General features: G+C 44.0%; 1 protein-coding gene across 3 annotated transcripts in view; it reads right to left on the bottom strand.

Annotated features, from left to right (window-relative positions):
* Nucleotides 1–25,010, bottom strand: part of ass1 (argininosuccinate synthase 1) — a 147,730-nt gene that overhangs the window by 5,837 nt on the left and 116,883 nt on the right. The gene's annotated exons all lie outside the window — the stretch shown is intronic.

Raw genomic sequence — 25,010 nt, 5'->3', positions numbered from 1 at the left:
GTTTGACTCAGTTGATCGAGCTGCTCTGTGGGACATCTTGAGGGTTCGCGTGATCCCCTCGAGGTTGCCGGCCTGTACACTGGTACTGCGAGTGCTGTGCAGAGTGGAGGCAGGACCTCTATGTTTTACCCAGTTTTTCTGGAGTTCGTCAGGGGTGTGTTCTGCTCCTACTCTGTTCAATGCTTGTATGGACTGGGTGGTGGGCAAGGTCGTGGGTCCGGCGGCTGTGGGGCATCTGTTGGTGAAGAAAGATTCACGGATCTTGACTTTGCTGACGATGCTGTGATCTTTGTGGAGTTAATGGAGGCTCTGATCGGGGCTCTCAAGAGACTACGTGAGGAGTGCGAGGGTCCTGATAAAAACCAAGATCCAGGCCTTTAATGACCTCTTGGGCACGGCCATCAGCATTGTGCCTGTCTGCGGAGAGAGTGTCGACCTCGTCGAGAGGTTTACTGACCTCGGCAGTGACATTCATGTCTCTGGTGACTTTTCCTGTGAAGTCAATAGACGGATTGGGAGAGCATGGGGGGTCATGAGGTCGCTGTAGAGGGGTGTGTGGCGCTCCAGATATCTCTGCAAAAGGACGAAGGCCCAAGTCTTTAGAGTTCTGGTGCTTCATGTCTTGCTATATGGTTGCGAGACATGGGACGATTTTTCCCATGACCTGAGATGAAGAATGGACTCCTTCAGTATTGTGCCTCTCTGGAAAATCCTTGGGTCCCGCTGGTTTGACTTTGTGTCCCGAATGAGGCTCATTACCTGCATTGTGAGGGAGCATCAGTTATGGCACTACGGCCATATGGCGTGTTTCCCTGAGGGTGATCCGGCTCATAAGATCCTCATTGTTGGGGACCCGAGTGGCTGGACCAGGCCAAGGGGTCGCCACGTAACACCTGACCTGAGGGTCATTTCCGGAGGGTGGGACTGGACCGCGTGTCTGTCTGGGGGGGTTGCCAACTGGCATCCCGAGTTGTTTCATCGTGTGGTGGGTACGGCGACCCGCTATACCAGTGCATGCTCCCCAACTTGACTTGACTTGACTTGTCAAGAAACTGCCAAGTATGCAGTGACGTAAGGCTCTGTGGTTTTAAAGTTTAAATGACAATATGTAAGCATAATAATTGATATCAGCGTGCTGTCATTGTAATGTGTGTTGATGTGACAAACAAACGAACTTGAAATGTAATGCATGTGCACATGGTGCATTTACTTTTGGCCTGGTTTTATCGGGTCATAGTCCAAGACATACCAACCAAATATGATCGGTTGCTTTTTCAGCAAAACACCCATTTTTCGTGCCAGTTAAAATGCAGTGCTAAAGTGCGTTGCATTTTAATTCATGTCCATAGTTTGGCTGTCATAACTTAAAGCAAAGCAGGTGTATTTCATTTCACTCAGCAGCTACTCTGCGTGCATTGCACTTTGACTGGACATTAATCGCGCCAAAAGTAAAACGTAACCAAATGACCAATCAGCGTCAAAAGGTGGAGCAAAGGGTGTCAACAGCTGGTTGGGGAGAGACGTTCCACTGCGAAACATTCCTGTGTTCCGGAAGTGTGCTTAATTTTCATCAATGTGGTCTATGGAGTGGTAAAAGGTTCGAGGTCTCGCCAAATAAAAAAGTTTACTCTTACGTAGTGCTGGGCAGTATGACCAAAATTCTATATCACGATATTTTTTGAAAATTCCATCGGTTTCACGGTATTCGACGGTATTTTTTTTCACCAAGCATGATTGGATGTTAACCACATTTTCCAGTGCAATTACTGCAGTAGACTGGCTAAGAATTGTCACGAGAATTGAACATTATACAAAAAAACATTTTAATGTGCACACAAGTATTAAGACTGGTTTGCCTGGCCCCATAAAGGGATTAGTGGCACTAATGGAGAGAAGGAATCACATTGCATGACAGTTGCGGTCAACATATAGAACCTTTTTATGGAACAAATTTTGCAGACAACTGCCGGTTAGATTCAGAATCGATTTTAAGATTCTCCTCCTCACCTATAAGGCACTAAACGGTCTAGCCCCCCGCCTATTTGAGTGTCTTGCTCCATTGTCACAATCCCCCTCGTGTTCTTAGATCCGCAGATCAGCTGCTCCTCACCGTTCCCAAGGCACGTTTTAAAGCTCGTGGTGAAAGGGCTTTCTCCGTCTGTGCATCCAGGCTCTGGAACTCCCTGCCCTTAGTGGTTAGGCGAGCCGCTTCAGTCGCCACATTCAAATCTCGCCTAAAAACGCACTTCTTCACATTGGCTTTTAATTCTTAACCTGTTTCATTTTCCACTTGCCTTTTGCTATTTTCTCTATTTTATTTGGTCCCCTGACCTGTTTTTAGTATCTCCGTTTTAATTCTCTCTTAATGTTTGTTTTTAACATTTTGCTTTTAGTCCTGCTTGTTGTAACTGTACAGCGCTTCTGTCAGTTGTAATGCTGTGTTTTTAAGCGCTCAACAAATAGATATGGTATGGTATGGTAAACTCTAATTTTGACAACATATTTTCAACCATCCAAAGAGGCATTTAGACTTAGTAAAATATCCAGAGGGCGGCACGGTGGCGCAGTGGTAGCGCTGCTGCCTCACAGTTAGGTTCGTTTCCCAGGTCCTCCCTGCGTGGAGTTTGCATGTTCTCCCCGTGTCTGCGTGGGTTTCCTCCGGCGCTCGGTTTCTTCCCCAATCCAAAGACATGCAGGTTAGGTGGATTGGCGATTCTAAATTGGCCCTAGTGTGTGCTTGGTGTGTTTGTGTGTGTCCTGCGGTGGGTTGGCACCCTGCCCAGGATTGGTTCCTGCCTTGTGCCCTGTGTTGGCTGGGATTGGCTCCAGCAGACCCCCGTGACCCTGTATTCGGATTCAGCGGGTTAGAAAATGGATGGATGGATGGATGGAAAATATCCAGAGGTGCTCGTCAAAAGTTGTATTGCACTGAACATGTCTTAGAAAAGGAATAAATAGTAAATATTTTTAGTAAACCAACCGCACTTTCTGTTAATGTTAACAATCTCTGTCCACTGACACGTCAGCTATATGGATTGTAATGGCGGTGGTTATCTCGATCCACCGCTTGCTTTTTTGGTCGCAGGCAGTACCTCCAGTAAAGGACGTCTGACTCGAGTGTCCTCCAGCTTTTCCAGTCTTACCCAAGGACGTGGAGTAGTTCCATACACTCATGGTACTCCAAGGCAGGTGTACGGCTAAGGTGGTGCAGCAAATTGCTCGTGTTGCCTACTCTGGCGCCACCTTTAGCTTGACAGCATTTGCAGTAAATAGTTGTTTGGTCCACATCCGACCTTTTAAAACCAAAGTATCTCCAGACAACAGACACGGCTCCTTTTTTCAGCAAAAGTTTTTCTGTGTCATCATGTTTTAGCGGTCCGATGCCGCTAAGATTCACACCGTCAAGATGACGGCGATTTATTTATTTTTATAGAGGATCCCAGGGATACTCCCTGCCTTGGCCCGACCCACACGCACTCACAAATAGAGACAACATAAAGCACACTGGGAACTAACAACAATTAAATAATATAATGAAATGAAATAATATAAATGAAAACAATAATACCACCCCAGTACCCCTACGGTGATATTACATTAAACACAAAAACACAACTCCACACAGCAAAGTCCATGGAATACCACACCAGATGTAATGAGAGATAGCGAGAGTTAAGTCCAGAGATCTGTATGTTGAAAAAAACAGTCCTACCGGTAGACACTGTAAGGGTGAAGACGGATGGATGGTTCAGGAGCGCTCCTACACTTGCAGGGAAGCCGTGTATCCACAATCAGTCCTCAGCACACAGGTAGACAGAAGACGATCCAGAGCCCAGCAACGAATACAATCCAGGACACAGCGACTAAATATGGCTTAATTAACAGAAGGCAGTCCGACAGGAAAACGACACACAAAATACAACAACAAAAAACACTTCTCCATCTTTCGGACACCTGCCCTCCTTTTAAACCCCTCTGACCACCTGTGACCCCAACAGCCCCTGCAGGGACTGCTGGGAGATGCAGTTTTAACTACTAGTAGCACCGCTACAATGTTCAACTTTATCGTCTGCTTTCTCTGTCCGTTTTCACTGCTTGATACCTCCACTAATGCATGTACTCCCATAGACATAGAACTACCAGACGCCGCATGACGCATGACGCATACATCAGCGTCGCCGCCATATTGCGAGTGGCACTGCTGTGGAGTGAAATAATGAATAATGCGCTGCTTGGGATTGTGCAAACTGCTGTACACTCCAAATCAGATCCTGGGGGGAATACATTTTATAGGTAAGGCTGAACAATTGTTTTGGTTATATTTGGCCATTAGAAAATCTTGTTTTATAATCTCAGCAATCAGGGTTACCTTACAATAAAATTAAACCATATTAGTAAAATTAAAACAAGAGAATGATAAATCAAAAAGTAATAATTAGCAAACAAACAAAGATAACTGACAGTAACAGTGCAAAATTCACAATTGGTATGCCAGATTGAAAAGATAAGTTTTGAGAGCAGTTTTAAAATGTGTTATTGAATCGAGCTGACGTATATGAGAGGAAAGAGAATTCCCGAGTTCAGGAGCACAATGAGAGACGCTCGAGCTCCAATAGCACAGAGTCTGACGTGTGGTACAGAAAGTCGAACTGCAGATGAGGATCTGAGTGCGCGAGAGGAGTGCAAGTCTGGAGGAGATCAGTGAGGTTGTGGAGAGCTTTAAATGTTCAGAGCGGTATTTAGTATTGTATTCTGTACTTAACAGGGAGCCAGTGAAGTTGAGAGAGAATCGGTGTAATATGTTCAGTGGATTTAGAACAGCAGGTTATTATCCTGGCAGCACAATTTTGAAGAAGTTGTAAGCGATGTATAAGTTTTTGTGGGATGCCAGATAGAATAGCATTACGGTAATCTATATGTGAGGTGACTCGGGCATTAACCAATACTTCAGTACTGTGTTGCGTAAGAACAGGATGAAGGCAGTCCGAGAAATGTTACTTATATGGGAGGAATTATTTAATATTTATAATAATAATAATTATTATTATTTAATAATTGCCATTATTAGTGTATAAATGGATATAAATAATTGCATTTAAACAATTCGCCAAAATCTGTTGTATGTAAACGATACTGTTTTAAACGTTATTGTTTTTTCATCAGAAAACCCGGTTTCCACGTCTACCTGTTTAAATGGCCACTCGCAATAGGGTGGACGCGCTGACGTATCGTGTCTACTGGGCGACACAGTGAATGCAGTGTCTATCTACATATTATGTCTATGTGTACTCCGTCGCATGTGTGTTTTAGCGGTGTAGCAGTGTAAAAGGTCCCCCCTTAAACAGTTTCCCGCTGTACCACGTTCTGAATGTTGTTTAGGCTATTTGAACCGGTGGTGTGGCATTAGAAAAATCCATATCATAACAAAAATTACAAACAGTTTTCGGTATGAACTGGTATACCTCCCAGCACTACTCTTGCATTAAGCTGGCTAAAATTGTTTTCTTCTTATACATGTTAAATTAAACAGTACGGTAACATCTGACGTGTGTGTTATTAGTGGTTTGACTGTAATATTGAATATGGTGAAACGTTTGTTAGCGTCACCAAGTTCGGTTTCTTCATAGCTTTTTTATTCATAGCCTCTGTAAAAAAAAACATATTTAATATTTTTCTGTTTTTTTCGACACGTAAGAGAATGAAGTCATGTAGGTCACCAGCTTCCACCCCTGCCTATCAACTCTCTGTTCAGCTTCCTTTCAAGTGCAACACACTCGTGATGGGAACGCCTCTTAGCCCAAGTGTTGACGCCCCTTGCCTGCCACGTTTTGATGCTGATTGGTCATTCTGATTAAAGCGCGGTCCCAAGTGCAATGCAGTACGTCTGCTTTGCTTTTAGCTATGACATGCGATCAATGAACATGACTGAAAATGGAATGCGCTTTTGTGTTGCATTTTAAACTGGCACAAACACTTTGGTTTGATATGTTTTTGACTATGACACGATAAAACCGGGCCAAAATGAAGTGCACCACGTACACATGCATTGAATTGTAATGTAGTGAATACGTTGAATTGCATTTCATTTAGGCACAAATAATCTTCCATTGATGATACTAGCTGTTCCCCGCGAAACAAAAAACAATAAAACAACGAAAAAAAAAACCGTAATTCTAGCCAGGTGGAAGGTAAGTACGTTCCAACATCAAACACTGGCACTGTATCTGATCGTGTTCAGCTCTGACAGTAGCTGTCATCTCTCTGTCAAAAACATCAAACGTTACTCCTTAACAGTCTCTAGATGATAATGAATGAATTGAATAAACAGAGTATCACTAGCCTAATGGGAGGCAAGGTGCGCTCCAACACGTGGCGAGAGGTAGACTGATTCAACGGAAGCTGGCACCACCCCCCTCCCCTTCGGCCCGCAGCGTCTCTCTCGGCTTTGCGAAAATAAAGCAGTACCGCAAGCGAACTAGGATACTTAGCACGATGACAGAAGTCGCTAAATGTTCAAGCTAAGAAAAAAACCCGATCTACATCCATTAAGTAGTTCTCTCGTGAAAAGTAAACAGACAGACAAATGCCGGATTTAATATATACATATTGTGGCCACTGGCCCGGACACAGACAGATAGACATTGTTAGTTCACCCAACACACGTTTATTTACAATATTTATAAATAAAGTGCCACACACAACCCCAACACTTCCCCAAAGTCCAGGCCTCTCACACAATGTCTCTTCCTTACTTCAGGCCACCTCCTTTCCTCTCCCGCGCTCCGTCTCTCTCCACTCCTGACTCAAGCCATCTAATGGAAGTACTCCGGGTGTCCCTGGTCTTCTTCCCCCCAGCACTTCCGGGTGTGGTGGAAGTGCTGAGGGCCAGGGCTCCTCAGGCATTGGGGCGCCCCCTGGCGGTGACCACGGGCCCCTATAGGGTTGAGCTTCCAAGTTCTGCTCCCGTGGTCCCCAAAGCCACCAGGGGCGGTCGCCCCCTTGTGGTCTGGAGGAGGCATAAGCCCTCCTCCGGTCCTCCTGGGTGTCCTGGCTGGGTACCACCCCAGCCACTCGCCACAATATATAGATATAGATGATGAACAAGACTGCATTTTAGTTCCATTTTAAGAATGCCAATGCTGCATATTTGCACTGAAGAACTCTTTTGGTTATTCCTCAGTTTATATCAACTGCCTGCTGTCAAGTCTCAAGGAACTGGCCAACAGTATGTCAGCCAATCTTTACTCCATCATGCCTGCAGTGCTGGAAGCCATTAACCGACTGGCAAGGCACTACATGCCGTCACTTTGTGCTGTAGCTGCACACATATATAACATGGCATGGTTTTGCCAACATAAAAACTAATTTGCAGCCATGTCCAGGTTTTCCTGACATAATCAGGGGAATTCACCGCACTCGTATTGCAATAAGGGCACCTAAGCGAGAACGACGCTGCTTTTGTTAACCATAGGCATAGTCAGTCTGTTAACACCCAACTCATCTGTGACATCATGATGTGGCAGGAAGTCGTCATGGCTTGGTGTTCTAGGTCAACTCACAATTCGTTTGAGGCCAAGTAACACTGGCAAACGACTTGTTGATGGTGCTGTATGCAGTGGCTGGCATAAAGTGACTCTCCGTACCCTCACTTTTTCATGTGGCCTGTACTATTTATTGTAACAGTGATCCCGTCATTACATGTGCCAGGTTGTAGTGGCTGCCAGCTCAAATGCTCACCCCTTATGCCTTTCTGTAACCCCCAGAGGCGCTATAATGCCACACATGCTCTAAGTGCTCAGTTGAGGAACGTGGCATTGAAGTCCTCAAGTGCAATTTGAGGTGGCGGGGCCTCGATGCATTAGGTGGAAGGCTGTTCTACCAGCCAATGAAGGTCTTCAGCATTGTGATTGCATATGTAGGAGGCCCATTAGCATACTCCATGTACGGTTGTATCCAACCAGGCAGGGTTCGAGGCACATTTACATACACATATTTACAAGATGATTGTGATTTATCGAGGGTAAATTGCACAGAAGTACTGTATGTGTATGTCAGGTTGTATAAATTGGAGTTTGTTTTCTATTGGCACACGCAAACGTTTTATAAATGAGACCACCGGTCATCTACAGAGTCACACCAAGGACACTTGGTTGTGGTCCCGAAAGTATGGGATGGACTTTGGTGACATACAATCTCAGTCTCAACCAATTTTTCAACTGCTGTTGCCACAATTCTGTCATCATGGCAGCCACTGAGGGGGTGGGGCTGGACATTGGTGACGTGCAATTGCAGTCTCAGCCAATCTTTGAGCAGTTGCTGCCACGTTTAGACACTGTTGTCATAGCGGCCACAGAAAGGGGTGGGACTTGTCATTGGTGACATGTATTTGCAGTCTCGGTCAATCTCTGAGCTGCTGCTGTCACATAACAACCAGCATCTTAGGAAAATGTGCCTGAAATATTCAATCCCTTCAGCAAGAAGTTTCTAGAGTTCTCAGTTTGCAGCTTGTAACATCTCAAGAAGGCCCTGCATTGTCAGTCAAATTCAAGAAGTTTCTCTTTCAGAATTATTCATCATGGAAGGTTTTTAAAAGAATCTTCATTTAACCAAACGTCACTGACTTAGGTTACCGTTTTTGGGTAACTACTTGAAGTGGGAGTTCAGGGTGATGTTTTTAGATGGGTACAGAATTGGCTCAGACACAGGAAGCTGAGGGTGATGGTGCGAGGAACCTCATCAGAACTGGCCGATGTTAAGAGTGGTGACCAGCAGAGGGCAGTTCAAGGGCCGCTGCTATTTTAATATATATAAATGATTTAGACAGGAATATAAGTAACAAGCTGGTTAAGTTTGCAGATGATACCAAGATAGGTGGATTGGCAGATAATTTGGAATCCGTCATATCATCACAGAAGGATTTGGATAGCAGACAGGCTTGGGCAGATCTGTGGTAGATGAAATTTAATGTCAGTAAATGTAAAGTAAAAATGTTAGGTTTGAATACACAATGGGCGGTCGAAAATCGAGATCCCAACTTATGAGAAGGATTTAGGAGTCGTAGTGGACTCTAAGCTATCGACTCTTTAGGAGTCATAATGGACTCTAAGCTATTGACTTCTCAGTGTTCAGAAGCCATTAAGAAGGCTAACAGACTGTCAGGTTATATAGCGCCTTGATGTGTGGGGTACAAGTCACAGGAGGTTCTGCTCAAGCTTTATAACACACTGGTGAGGCCTCATCTGGAGTACTGGGGGCAGTTTTGGTCTCCAGGCTACAAAAAGGACATAGCAGCACTAGAGAAGGTCCAGAGAAGAGCGACTCGACTGATTCAGGGCTTCAGAGGTTGAGTTATGAGGGAAGATTAAAAGAGCTGAGCCTTTACAGTTTAAGCAAAAGAAGATTAAGAGTCGACATGATTGAAGTGTTTAAAATTATGAAGGGAAATAGTCCAGTGGATCGAGACTGGGACTTTAAAATGATTTCATCAAGAACACGGGGACACAATTGGAAACTTGTGAAGGGGAAATTTCACATAAACATTAGGAAGTTTTTCTTTAAACAAAGAACGATAGACACTTGGAATAAGCGACCAAGTAGTGTGGTAGACAGTAAGGCTTTAGGAACTTTCAAAACTCGACTTGTGGATAGGACTGGAGAGCTTTGTTGGGCTGAATGGCCTGTTCTCATCTGGAGTGTTCTAATGTTTTTGTAATACGACTCACACAAAGAGAAGGGAGTTTGAATTATTTTAAGTTTGTAAGAACCTTTTCTCACTATACTGTATGCATAGACCCTACATTTACTTGGACTCTTCCTACCTAAGAACATCTAATAACAGAGTCTTGCAAACGTCTGAGTGTTTTCAGAAAGGTAATTCTACTTCTACTCAAACATGGCGGTCAGGTACTTTATTTAACATGACATGAAGAGAAAGCGATTTTGTTTTGGCCATTTCTGAAACTCATCACACATGCATGTCACCTTCTTGGCTCATCTTTAGTAAGCAATACCACCCTGTGATGAGAGGGGGCGCTGTTGCTAATGGTATCATCTCTTTCTGTTCCCACAGCATAGAGAAGATGCCCAAATGACTCCACCCCTTTCGGTTGGAGGACCACAGGATTAAAGGTGCTCACAGAAGGTGGCGTCTCATTGTGGACTGACGCTCGACAGAGACGGAGCTCCAATCCAGACTAGTAAACAGAGCAGCACGGATGATGCAGATCTGCTCAACAGGAAACACCCTGGCTGAAAGCTTCACCTAGCTGGAGGAGCCTCTTCCCATGCTGGGTTATGAGTTAATGTTGAAAAAATGAAATACACGTTTAAGAACTCATCGCAACAAGAGCCTCATGTTGTGAACAACAACGACTTTGAAAGAGTCACAAGCTTCAAATATCTGAGCTCCATTATCACAGAACATAGTAACGAGGACCGCCAGGAGATACAAGCATGCGGAAACACTGGCATTAGAAGCTATCTGAGCCTACAGCACCTCCTAAGGTCACAACTCTTGTCAAGAAGAAGGATACCTAAGAGCATCATTCATACAGTTGTACCCTCATGAATATAGGTGAGGAGGTCCAGGCTTGTTGGGAACGTAAAGTGCGATATGGGGCACAGTTGGAGACTTGTTCAGGGTAAATTTCACACAAACATTTGGAAGTTTTTTTTTCACACAGAGAACCATAGACACATGGAGTAAGAGAACAAGTAGTGTGGTAGACTAGGTAACCCTAACCCTAACTCAATTTGATGTTAATTGGATAGGACTGGTGAGCTTGGTTATGCTGAATGGCCTGTTCTCATCCAGATTGTTCTAACGTTCTAAAGGACAATGGCCGAACCAGTGCTGAACTGTACAACCTGTATAAAGATGTCCCTATTGTCATTGAGGAGAAGAGAGGGCGACTATGATGGATCAGCCATTCAGAATGCATGCCTAATGACAGGGCACCTGCAAAAGTCTTCCATCAAAAACCAGAAGGATACCCTAAGGTCAACCATCTCCGAGATGGATTGATGATGTGGAGGTGGATCTACGCAGGCTTGGCATGCGAGGCTGGAGATGTTGAGCCCAAAATCGGGTTGGTTGGCAAAGCTTGGCAGAGCAGGCCAGACCTCTTCAAGGGCGCCATAGTGCCACTGGGTACCCCAGGTAGCAAACTGAACTGTGCTTTACTGTATATGGTCCAAAATATGTGCAGTCAAGGATCATACGGGGCCCATATGTGTTGATGCACCATTACCGACTGCCAGGTACTGGCATGCAGGGCGAGAGGAAAAACCAGGAGGGGTTCCCAAGGACTCCCTCTTTTTTAGATAACATACACCTAAGCCTGAAGCAATCATTTAAAATAATGAACTTACATGGCTGATAACTTTACTCAAGGTGACGTAGAACATCTGAGATACGATTTGTTACATTTCTTTTTGGAGCATTGGCAAGTCAAGTGTCCCGCTCAGGGTCACACAGTGTCCGTAATAGGATTTGATCCCAGAGCTTTAGGGTTGGGAAGTCCAAAGCCTTAACCACGATGCCACACTGTTTAGCTAAAGAACATTTAACTTTGCTCAGACTCAAAATGTCATTTAAATTGCACCAAACTTTATACCAAGAAAAGCTCCTTAGCCTCCGTACTTTGCAGATTTGTTTGAAAGATACAGAATAACTGGTTTTAAAAACATCTTAGTTTATGTGTGGCCTAGCGGTTAAGACTTTGGACCTTGAAACCTTGAGGTTGGGGGTTCAGGTCCCATGCACTGTTGACACGCGGTGACCCAGGTCACGTCACCTGCCTCCTGTGCTCCAAATCAGAAAAACAAAAGAAATGGAGCCAATGGTAACTCAAATGGTGTAGGTTGTTTTGTATAAAGCTGTCAGCCAAATAAATAAATGCAAGTTAATAAATCTTACATTACTTTAAATGATTGTTTCAAGCGTAGGTGCAGGTTATCAGACCCCAAACTGTCATGGATTTTGCTCACTCCCAGTACACCTGCACCAGGCAATCAGTAAAAGTCCTAGTAACCCATATGAGCCCCTTATGATCCTTGGGGGCCCAATTTGATGCATCCCGTATAGGCCACCCATGCAAGACACAGTTGGGGTCCGTAAAGAACGTGTAACGCATGTGTAACGCACCGTTCATAGCCCAACAATAGCGGGTGATAACACCGGCTCTTCTACTACTTGGGGGTCCAACAAAAAGTTGCAAGTGAGAAACCCGCCTGAAATTAGCTAACCACCCCATCCCCACCACCCCCTCCACAATTCCAAAATAAAGGCAGACAAAAAAAAAAAAAAATAAGATTGGAAGGCCTTAAACAAAGTGTTTCCATTTCTTCGGAGAAAACAAAGGACTGCGCGCCGAAGGGTTAACATCAGTCAATATGCATTCAAAAAGAAACGCCACCATGCTTATCCATGCTAATCGTCTGGCTGCATGGAATTTAAGAAAAACAAGCAATTTGAAGTGAGTTTACAATAATTTTCTCCTGATCTCTCTCCCTCTTTATTCCTTTTTTTTCTCTCTAAACCCCATGCTTTTATTTTTGTGCATCGCCGAGGCTTTTTTCTTCTTTCTCTTCTTGCCTGTGCCTCCTCTCTATAATTACGGTACTTTCTACCTACTGCGCCAAAGCACTTCCACCCTCCGCTACCTCTCACCGGCATCTCAGCTGCTAATGTGACGCCGTCACTCAAAGGCTCTGCCAAGCAGCGGCAGAGAAGTCAAAAGAGAAGAGAGAGAAAGAAAGAGAGAACACGAAATAATAAAAAAGAAATAAATAAAATAAAGTAAAAAGTGAGAGGAGCTCGGGGAGCGCAGCACGAGGGCGATCGCTGGCACGAAGCTCGCCGTGTGGCCGCTTCGCTCAGCGCCCGCGCTGCTCTAACTTTCTATTATTCGCCTCCCCGTGTGTCGCGTGGCCATAGTGAAGCCTTAATAATCCCAAAAGAAAAAAAAAAAAAGAAAAAGCGAAAAAATGAAGAAGGCGACACCAGCTTGACGGAGTGACTGACAAAAAAGAGAAGAAGAAGAAGCAGCGGCGGTGGCAACGATATTGTGACATTTACCCCTCATGAGCTAAATCAATGCTGGCGTCTGCTGTCTATTTGCGGAGTTTAGAGAATAGGACTGGAGGGGGGGATAGCATGGGGGGTGCTTATCAATGAAAAAAGGGCCAATTTTAAGAAAAGGCGCATCCCTCCCGTTTTTATCGGCATCATCGTGTCTGAAATGACAGCCAGCGCTTGTGCCTTGTCATTGATGTGCCTGAGCTTGGCGCGGCTGGCACTTGGTGGCCCATGTTTGCGTTTGTGAGGGCATTAAACAGAACAATAGTGAGGAGAACTGGCCGTTCGGACCAACGAGCTCGTCCATCCTGCCGATGAGATTGTGCAAAATAACATCAAGTCGAATTAGGGGAAGGGGGAGAAAGAATAATAGCCTGGACTGGCGGCCACCTTCAGGACGAGTTCCTGCCAGAAGCACTATTCCCAAAAATGTGAGAAATGGAAACATTGATAAAGATACAGAAATAAACAGTTAGTGTGAAAGAGAAAGAGAGATGGGTTGGCTTCCCTACAGTATGAGTTCCATATTTAAACCCACTGCTCTAGTCATGTGTGTGGGACAAATGCAGTGGCGACAGGACCCTGGGCAAAGCAGTGCACTGGAGCCCCTACCTACACAACCACTCAGAAAGTCACAACATACATAGATTAGCATGGGGCCCCTATACCCGTGGGCACCGGGGCAACTGCCCAGTGTGCCCATGTATTAAGATGACCCTGGATAAATGGCTTTAAAACAGTGGGGTTAAAGCCCATTTGGAGTTCTAGGTGGGGCTGGCAGACGTTGCCCCTCGTTGTCCTTATCAGGTAGTCAGTATTATGAGGCTTCAATGACCTGTATGGAGAGGAGGGGTCCCCCTTGATGTACGGAGCATGCACACTTTTATAACTCATAATTCATAACATGACTTTCATAACTGGCATTCATTATTATTATAGTCTGATGACCAGTTAGGGGAAGGGGTGCCCCCCTCTGTGTCTTTAGTGTGTGCCCCTCCAATAGCACAAACTGCACCTCCTTTGTGCGTATACCACATACTTTAAGGAGCACGTCCCCACTGGTGTATGGAGCATGCTCACTTTGACTTTCATAAATGGCACCCAATTACTATCATAACAGTTTGATGACCAGGTGGTTGGAGGGGGCATCCACCTTGGTGTCCAGAGCATGTGCCTCTTAACTTTCTTAAATGGCGTCCCTCAGATGATGGCACCCTAGACAGCCACCTATGTTGCCTAATAGACTTCTTGAAAAAATGGATGGCTTTATACTGGCACATATTGTAAAGACGGGGGCCGCGAGAGATGGAGGAACGCACTTTGCAGTCTGGCCCTCAAAAGTCTCATTGGTTCCTTTGTGGATGAACCCACAGTCTCCTCCTCTCTGTGGCTACACACACTCCCGGCTGCCTCGCACCGCGCCCGCTCATAAGCACCAGTGGCTCCACCACACACCACTCACTTGAAGTCAGCCGTCACCATCTGCCACACTTTCTGCGACTCTGTGAAATTATCCAAAGCCAGGATCATAAATGAGATCCGCCAGTGGACACACATCCAGGCAGGTGGTTCTGTAGCATCAAGGAGACCCCCCTGAGCTCTTCTCTTAACATCTCTAACCTGTACAAGGGATCCACGGTTGGATCTAACCATGAAAGTAATGAAGCTTAAACTTCATGAAGCCCGAATCCTGAAGGGGCCCCAGAGTGGACTTTAGTCCACATTGCTTAAAAATTATGGGTATCTACAGTATGAGAAGGTTTTTAAATATAAATACATAAAATAATAATAATTAGTGCAATTCAATACAAATTAATAGTTAAATAAAAATAAAATGGTTATTAAGGTATCAAAAAAAGTTAGCAACCCCAGTGAAGAAGATAACATTACAGGTTACCCAAACCCCACTGCTGGCTGCAACAGTTCAGCCTTCAGGGCTCCAATACTGGACGCCCACCACTGCCTAGGGGCTGTTTTTATTGGCTGGCTTCTACAGGTACCCCCACACCTTCGTGTAGTCCATTGCCACCGGAGAAACATGTCACTCACAGCTCGGGGACAAGGATGTTATGAAATATAGACATACTATACAGGGTGGTCCAGATCTAATTATGCAGATCCCGATTGTCTGGATGACTTTGATTTATGCTGGGATGATTCCAGTTCGGCGCAAAGACGATTCTTCTCAATGGTCAGGGATTTTTCGGGTGATTTTCTATGTAATAAACTTAATAAGTTACAACGTAATGAAAATTGCATAATTAGATCTGGACCACCCTATATGTGTATGTGTGTGTGTGTGTCTGTGTATGCGTGTCATGGCACAGCCCTAGCTCAAAATAATTTCTTGTTCCTTTAGACTTCATATTGTTTAAATATAAATTTTCATATTTTGTTACCAGTTCAGTTTTGTTTTTTATTTGTCTTTTATTTAAGTAATATTATTCTTTTATTAATATGACATTGCTTGGTAATTGTTTTTCCATTTTGAATTGCATTAAGAGTACAGTAGTGCTGTGCATTGGTTTCAGCTGTCAGTGGAGCTTCAGGGGGCGGAGCTGCCTGATGACGCGTCAGGGGTGTGGTCTGAGCTGTTGGAACTGAGGCTTTGGCATTGCCAGATTTGACTCCGTATTTGGATTTATGGTTTTTGTTTGGATTTCCTGGTTGTGACCCAATTTTTGATTATAAGATATTGACTTTGGGTCACTGCTTGTGAGGTTTGTTTGCTTGTCAGTTTTTGCTTTACTGGCCAATCTGATTTTTTTCACTTTCTGCTGTTTTCTCTGGATTGCCTTTTTGTGTTCCTTTCTTTGAAATTCTTTATATGAAATACAAGTGTGAGGTCTTTTCGGTAGGCTCAGATGGGACAGTTTTTTTGAATGTGTATATGGTACATTGTGTAATGGATGGCAGGTAGGGACTGATATCCCTGCCAGAATGGACTCCCTTCTCATACCTGGCCAGAAGGTATAGGTGGCAAATAGGCATGAAAAATGGCAGGAGGTTCCCTGCCTACACAAGGATCTAGGCATAGGATGCCATCTGAAGAGTGGGTACGCTGGTATCCTGGCAAGATTAGACAGAGAAATCTGACCTGGCTGGGAGACCATCTTGAAGCAAGGACAGAGGGAGCTGCATTGTCCAAGATACATGCTTACCCAGAACTGCTAGGTGGTAGTTCACCCTAGATCCATGTACACCAGTGGACACCCACAGACAGGGCTGGCACCACCTTTGAGGCAAATTAAGCATTCGCCTACTAGGATGCACATAATAAGGGGGAAAAAACCCAGCCACACGGGTTAGCTACCGAACAGTCAGCTGGCATACTAATAAACTTGGCCTAGGGAGCAAAACAACCTAGCACCAACACTGCCCGCAGGGCATGCTGGTAGTTGTAGTGCCATAGAGCAGCCCTGTTGAGGTCCCTGGGTACTGCCAGGAGATGCTACTAGTTGCTGTGCTCCTTGGTGTTTGGGACTTATGCATGACCTGGAACTGCTGCTATTGGACCATGTCTTAGCCCCAGAAACACTTACAGGTCTTAGATAAAAGGAGCCGCTCTGCCACATCCAGACGGGACAGAGTCGGGTGGAAGGAGAACAAAGCTGACCTGGAGGTCTGGATGAGAAGAAAAAGAGAAACAAAGAGGAACTGTGCGTGTTGGGAAAAAAAACTTGCTAAATTAGTATTGTTAATAAATAACTTATTTGAATCCAGGACTTGTGTTTGTGTGGTGGCATCTGAGGATTGGGGTACTGCAATGGTCACAATAGTTATATACATATCTCTATATATGTAAAATCCAATATCTGTCTGTCTGTCTGTCCGCAAGAGAATTACTTAACAGATTTAGATTGTTTTTTTTATTTATTTGTGCGAATCTGAGAGACATGCAGTGGGCTGAGGGGAGGAGAGCGGGGCCCTCCTCACTCACGTGCCAGCTTCGTGGCATTCCCTACCTCCGCTTAGCTAGCGAACGAGAGAACTACTTAATGGATTTAGATCAGGTTTTTTTTGTATAATTTGCTTGAACATTCCAGTTGATTTTGTGACTTCTCTCATTGCGCTAAGAATCATAGTTCACTTGCAGAAGCGATATATTCACGCTAATCTGAGACAGAGGGAGCCGGGCAGGGCCATCCTCACTGTCCTTTTTCACTACTACATGGGCGGAGCCATTGGGGACAGCTAGTATATATATATATATATATATATATATATAGAGAGAGAGTATATAAATGTTTATATAATATATTTATTAATTTAATGTTTATATAATGTTTAGTATATACAGTATATATGCAGTACTTTCAGTATATAATTGTTTATATGTTATATATATGCAGTATGTACAGTATAAGTTTATTTATATTACACATATATACTATATCCATCTATCCATTATCCAACCCGCTATATCCTAACTACAGGGTTATGGGGGTCTGCTGGAGCCAAACCCAGCCAACACAGGGCACAAGGCAATAAACAAACCCCGGGCAGGGCACACAAATACACACCCACACACCATACACACACTAGGGATAATTTAGAATCTCCAATATACCTAACCTGCATGTTTTTGGACTGTGAGAGGAAACTGGAGTACCCGGAGGAACACCACGCAGACACGGGATATATATATATATATTTGTGGGTGGTACTGTGGCACTGCTACCTCACAGTAAGGAGACCAAGGTTCATATCCAGGGTGCCCCCTGTGTGGAGTTTACACATTCTCCCCGTGTCTGTCTGCATGGGTTTCCCCTGGGTGCTCCGCTTTCCTCCCACATTCCAAAGACTTACAGGTTTGGTCCTTGTGTGTGTGTGTGTGTGGTGTGTTTGTGTGTTTGTGTGTTTGTGTGTGTGTGTGGTGTGTGTGTGTGTGTGTGTGTTTGTGTGTTTGTGTGTGTGGTGTGTTTGTGTGTTTGTGTGTGTGTGTGTGTGGTGTGTTTGTGTGTTTGGTGTGTTTGTGTGTGTGGGTGTTTGTGTGTTTGTGTGTGTGGTGTGTGTGTGTGCCTGTGTGTGGTGTGTGCGTTCATCCTGTTCTGCCTTGTGCCCTGTCTGCCTTTATCAATATATCATTACTTTGATTTTATAATACAGCCATGACATCAACAGTGTTTATAATGATTATTACTGTTTGAAGTGTCTGATTTTAATTTATAATTCACATATGGCTGTAAAGCCCCATTTTTCAGCAGTCATTCCTTCAGTGTCCCGATGGCTTATTCGTATTCAGCCATCTGTAAATTGATTGGTTATTAGAGAAACATTTCTAACTGCATTAGCACTGCTGAAATCTGTTGTTCTGTTCACTTGGTCGGTAAGGTCCTGGCATTCCTAAAACTCAGTTCTGGGTTCAAAAATGGCCAAAATGAATCAGTCAGTATCCAACCCGCTATATCCTAACACAGGGGTCTGCTGGAGCCAGTCCCAGGGCGCAAGGCAGGAACAAATCCCTGGGCAGGGCGCCAGCCTACCGCAGGGCACACACCCAGGATAATTTCGGATCGCCAATGTACCTAACCTGCAAGTCTTTGGACTGTGGAGACAAGAGGAGAACATGCAAACTCCACACAGGGAGGACCCGGGAAGCAAACCCAGGTCTCCTTACTGCGAGGCAGCAGTGCTACCCACTGCACCACCGTGCCCAGAATGAATCCGATTTCTTCAAGATATGTCTGTCTATTTTGTTTTTGTCAGAGTGAAGGTTATTCAAAGTGACAGGCGGCCAAGAAACTAAAGATTTCATACAAAGGTGGGGGATCGGATTGGGACAGAAAAAGATGGGAAAGGCTGAGATGGACAACTGCATAGGAGGACAAGGACGTCAAAGTGTGTAGTCTGAGAAACAAATGCCTTACTGGTCCTCAGTTGACTTCTTTAAATGCATGCCAAATATCAGTGTCGTCTGGCTACAGTACAGAAGGTGAAACAGGGAGATGGCTTTCAGACCGATTCAGACAACGCATTTGAGCCGCTGAAGACCTTATAAAGCCCATTGCAGAACACTTCACGCCCCCTTGATCACAGCCACACTGATCGCTCTGTTTGTGTTCTTTCACAGGACTTCAAAGATACCTTTAAGAAAAAAACAGAAGTACTGTAGCTCAGCTCATTCTCAGCCTGGGATCCCACATTTCTCCAGGTCTCAGTGGCTAACTAACCTGTTGAATCTCTCATTTCATCTTCTTTAATGGCAGATTTTTGTGAGGGCATCTGGCGCCACCCATTCAGGTCAGAGAGCTATAAAGCCTGGGAAGAGGGAATCTACTGTTGGACTGAGACGACCACAGAGCAGAGGTCCATCTGACAAAGGCAAACACCAAGGAACAGCTAAACCTTTGCCTACCAAGGCTATTTCTTTGCATTTACCCGTTGCCGGTAAGATGGCGCCAGTGCACGATGTTTTTGTTTTCATTTTGATAGAATTACATAGGACATCACGGCTAGCATCCCAACTTTTCACATATCTGGGCTGTGACATTCTCCCACTCGATGACAACAGCAATATTGCTAGTGATAAGTCAGCACTTTAAGTGTATTTATATATAAGGGTCCACACTTTCCATATAAACACTTTTAAGGGCTACTTTTAACAGTTAATGTAATGCTGGTGGTTTTGCTCTAAGTGCTCTTTAACTGGACTTACGTCAGCCATTTCAATTCCCAAATATGCCTGAGCAACATGTCTCTTTGGCCGGGTGCAGAACTGAAATCTGCAATCCATACCCCCATAAAACATTAAACAAACAGCTTTTATTATTATTATTATTATTATTTTAAACTATACTATGTCATAGTCACAGTTGAAGGTTCCAGGACCTGCTTCAAACTTTTCTTTTAGCCACCCCTTTAAGAAGCAGGCCAGCATCTTCACGTTAACCGCCTCTTTGTGTACAAACTTAAATGGCTGAAGAGGATTGGAACACGCCAGCGCCCCCTACAGCACAGCTTTTTTTCTATGGGAAAGACCCCACCCTGTTCATTCGAGTATTCATTTTATTCATCCTAGGGACCCGACACAAATACAGCTCTCCAGTTAGGAGTCCACAGGCCAACTGACGGGACCTCGCCATGTGTGGGCATTTGCCACCCCAAATGGTGTGGATTATGTGTTTTGAAGTCAGTGGGTAGAAGGTAATCCTTTGCTTCCATATTTTAAAGGAGCTCATCCCATGCTGCCTGCAGATGGTGGGACTGCCCAGGATTTGCTTCTGGAAAAGATCCTGACCCGAGAGAGCCAATCAATACATTTGAATGGCTTATTAATGAGGTGCCATCTCCTGGACATCCAATCAGATTGAAGAGTTCAGCGCTCAGCTAATGAGGTGAGGACGTGAGGTTAAAGAGTATGACATCAGATAAGGACTCCACATCTTCCAGTCAGATTCAAGAATTCAGCATCAGGTGAGGTTTCTAGCAAGTCCAATCAGATCGAGTAATATCCAGGGTGAAATCAAACAGATTCAGGAATTTCATTGAAGGTAACTTAGAGTGGATTGGGCAGAAATGTATTTGTCTCCAGAGGGCACATTTGGCACCTCCCTTGTCCATTGTATCAGAGTTTAAAATTCAGTAGTAGGTCACATTTCTCCTCTCACAGCCCATTAGACTTAACAATTTAATTTCAAGAATCAGAATGAAGAATTCAGTGTAAGGTGTGGCAAGATGCCTCGCACGGCCAACCAGATTAGACGGTTTATAATGAGGTGAGGCTTCCTGTGCCTCCAATCAGGTGAAATCTCCAGAGCGACCAATCCGGATTAAAAGCAATCAAGACACAAGATCTCTTATGTATCTAATCAATTGGACCGGAGATATCCAATATTTTAATCAGATTTTTAAATAATTACAATGAGCTGTGGTCTCCCATGTGTTCAAACAGATTGAACAAATCATTTGTGGAACTGTCTCCAGTCTCCGTCCAATCAAATTCAAGAAATCATTATAATGTGCCCTCTCTATATTCATATAGCTTTAAGAATTAAATGTGAAGTGAGATCACAAACATATCCAATCAGATTTAAGAATTTATAATGATACTGGCCTCCTTCTTTCTTTGTCCAATCAGGTTCGAGAACTCGAGTTGTGCCAAATCTCTAGTACAGCCAATCAGATTCAAGAGGTCAATATAATGTAATATCTTTACCTTCAGCAAGCCCTTAAGCTGCAATTGTTTTGTCCTGGGTATGATGTTAATCTGCATCCAGGTTCTCCAACGTAGAGGGAAAACTTGGGGGTTGGTAGCAGGATTGGCACTCCAGCCACCATAATTAACCTCACGCTGTTGTAGTGTGGTACTGAGGTGTCACCCGCTGCATTTGGGTCCCAATCCAGGTGGCTCATTGTGTGATGGGTGTGCAACGCAAGATCAGCACAAGCTCCCATCCTGCTTTCAAGCAGCTTCAAGAATTCAATTGGAGGTGACATCACAAACATGGCCAATCAGATTTAAGAATTTATAATGAGGTGTTGGGGATGGTGGGTCCTATGTGTCCAATCAGATTTAAGAAGCCATTTTAAGGTGAACTTTTGTTAAATTTAAAAAGTTACAATGAGGTGAGATTTCCTGCCTGTTTAATCAGATTCAAGAATTCAGTTTAAGGTAACCTTTCCTGTACATCCAATCAAATTAAAAAAGTGAAAGTAAAATGAGGGAGTCCTTTAAATCCAATCAGATTGATGAAGTTATGGTGATGCATTGTCGCCTGCATACCCAATCAGATTTAACAATCCAGATTGAAATGAGGTGTCTGTTATGACCAATCAGATTTAACAATCCAGATTGAAATGTGGTGTGTGTTATGACCAATCAGATTTAACAATCCAGATTGAAATGAGGTGTCTGTCATAATCAGATTTCAGAAATCACAGTGGGATGCCCTCTCCTGTGAGGATTGCATTGTGTCCAATCACATTTAAGAACACTTGGTCTCAGGTAAGCTCTTCTGTGCAACCAATTAAATTAAAAGGTTATAATGAAGTGAGGTGTGCTGCATAACCAATCAAATTAAAGAATTCCAGTTTTAGCTCCCCTGCTGGTTCTATGTAATTATTTTTTATGTTGGGGAAATGCATAGCTTTGTAAGTGATGACAGTTTAATTAACAAAGTTACAAAGTAAGATCCACATCTGACTGCTAATATAGTGCCACCCAAAGTAATAACTTTGACAATAAATTTTACCATGAAATAAAGTTTTCACTGTGACCGACCAAATTCAAAATGTCATAAAGATTCAAGATCACCCGCATGTCCTGTTCACTCCAAAAGTTAAGTCTGAGATTCAACACGTCCAATTAGATGGAAGAAGTTATTATGAGGTGAGGTAGGGTCTCCCTCATATCCAATCAGATTTAGGAATTCACTTTAAAGTGACATCTTTAATGTGACCAATTAGATTTTAAGAATTTGACTTTAAGAGAGGCATTCACCGTGACTAATCAGATCCCAGAAGTCACCTCCGGCATATCTATTCCCATTTAAGGTGAGGGCTCCATCATGTCCAAGAGTTCTGGTTCAGCTGAGCTTCCCAGTGTGCCCCCTACTGATGTTTGGTTTCTCACATATCCAATCAGATTTGAGTAACGGCGAGGCGTGGCCTTCTGCTTATGTGATCAAGTTTATAAGTTTGACCAATCAGCTTCAAAGAATCAAAATGATGCGCGATCTCCCGCATGTCCACTTAAATAAACCACGAGATCCACATGCTGTCCAATCACATTCAAGAAGGAAGTTTGGAGGTTAACATCCTAGGCGTGTCAAATGACAATCAAGACGTTCTGATGAAAGGAGGCGCTTTTCATACCCCACCATATTCATGCGCACAAAGTTGTCCCGGTGAAGGACACGGCCGTGGAGATGCACCCGGTGACTTGTGAGAAGATGTCTTCACCGCTCGTGCCGAGCTGGCAGGAAGCCGCCTGAGGGTGTATTCACCAAACTCAGCACGGGCCCCTCGGTGGAAAGAAATGAAATTACCGGGCAATCGCCTCCCCGCGGGCGCCCAGATTACTGAAATGAAACTGAACTTTCCACACAGAGGAGAAGAAACAAAACACAAATCATCCCCCCCGTCCTCCTCCCGGGGTACGCGCGGCCAGAATTAAGGCAGCGCGCAACGACGGCTATTGATCTGTTTGTCAAATTTCTCCCCTTCGTTTACTCCAGTAATAGCTCTGGTGCTTAGAATATCGATCCGCTCTGCTTAGAATGAGCGCAGCTGTGCACAGAATAAACATGGAGCCGGCGAAGAGGAAGACGACGAAGGCTGGCGGGCCGGCCGGCCGAGCGAACGAACGAACAAACAAACAAGTGGACCGCAAAGCAAAACTTTACTGCGGCCTCGTGGTCCGCTACATCGTGTGCTCCGTGAAGAGGATCTGCTGCTGCCGGCTCAGTCAGCAGGCTCCATCATGAGCGCACCACGTCAAGGCGCTATAGGACACGACGATTCGAGCTGCTCTCACTAGGCTCCATCGTAAAAACACACTTTTCTTCATAAAACGTATTTTACCGGGTCTCCCATCCCGAGGCGTTGTAGTAAACGACGACTCGTTTATTTGTAACTACCGTTGTTACACCTTAGCTTTAAAAAAAAAACCCAATGAATATAGGCGCTATAAAAATTAAAACCGATCTATTTCTACTATTGCTAGATTTCACCATTAATTAATTGGATTTTAAATTTTATATAGCGAATACCATCAGAAGGCGCTATATAAAATAAAGCCTAATTTACTCTAGCTACCGCTAGACATAGGATTTATTCTAGGACTCTACCATCCCAAGGCACTATAGTTTATTTCTAACTGCTATTACTAGATTTATTATCAAAATATACTTTGTTTGGTATAATACATTTTTATAGTGAACATCATTCCAAGGTGCTACATAAAATAAAGATCTTTTTTTATCTACAGTTATGACATTCTGTTGTGAAAATGCACTTCATTTGATTGAGTGTTGTCTATGGCGAATACTATTCCAAGGCGCTATATAAAATTAAGACTGGTTTATTTCCAGCTGCTGTTACTAGATTTCATCATTAAAAAACGTACTTTTATATAGCACTGTTAAAACGTACTTTTATATAGCACTATATAGCAAATGATTTATTTCCAGCTACTCTTAAAAGACTCCATCATTTATAAAATGTATTCAGAACGGTAATTGTTATAGTGAACACCAATGCTATATAAAAATAAAGATTGATTTACTTCTGGCACCGTTACTAGAGTCGGTCAGTGACTGTCTAACCTGCTTCGTCCTGAAAAGGGTTTTGGGGGTCTGCTGGAGCCTATCCTAGTGAGTATAGTGTGCAAGGCAGGAACAAACCCTGGACAGGGCGCCAGTCCATCACAGGTGAGCACACACAGAAGCCAGGGCCAGTTTAGGATCGCCAGTCCACCTAACCTGCATGTCTGTGGACTGTGGGAGGAGACCCACACAGACACGAGGAGAACCTGCAAAGTTCACGCAGGGAGGACCTGAGACACAAACCCTGTGAGTCAGCAGTAGTGATGGGAAGTTCGGATCATTTTACTGACTCGGATCTTTGAGTCTCGTTCAGCAAAATGAACGAATCATTTTTCGAGTCATTTCGTTCAATTCTCTTTCCGGCTCAGACTGCATAGGTTAAGCTTATGGGGCTGTCACGTGATGAATGAACGACTCAAACCCGAAGACTCGAAACAGGTGAATCAATTCCAATACAGAAACTATAGAAAGTTGCGCAAATGCGCATGCGCGACTGAACGAATCACTCCCACGAGACGACTCGTTCTTCCCGAGTCACATTAAAGATTCGTTCAAAATGAACGAATCGTTCAAGAACGACCCATCACTAGTCAGCAGCACCCCCACTGCACCAAAGTGCCACCTAGAGTTCACCATCAATATATACTTTATTTGATTTAGCATCT

This window comes from Polypterus senegalus, chromosome 9 (genome assembly GCF_016835505.1).
Source record: "Polypterus senegalus isolate Bchr_013 chromosome 9, ASM1683550v1, whole genome shotgun sequence".
In the NCBI taxonomy this organism is placed as follows: domain Eukaryota; kingdom Metazoa; phylum Chordata; class Cladistia; order Polypteriformes; family Polypteridae; genus Polypterus; species Polypterus senegalus.
Note: the sequence above shows the minus strand (reverse complement) of the source record. Positions and strands in the feature narration are given on the sequence as shown.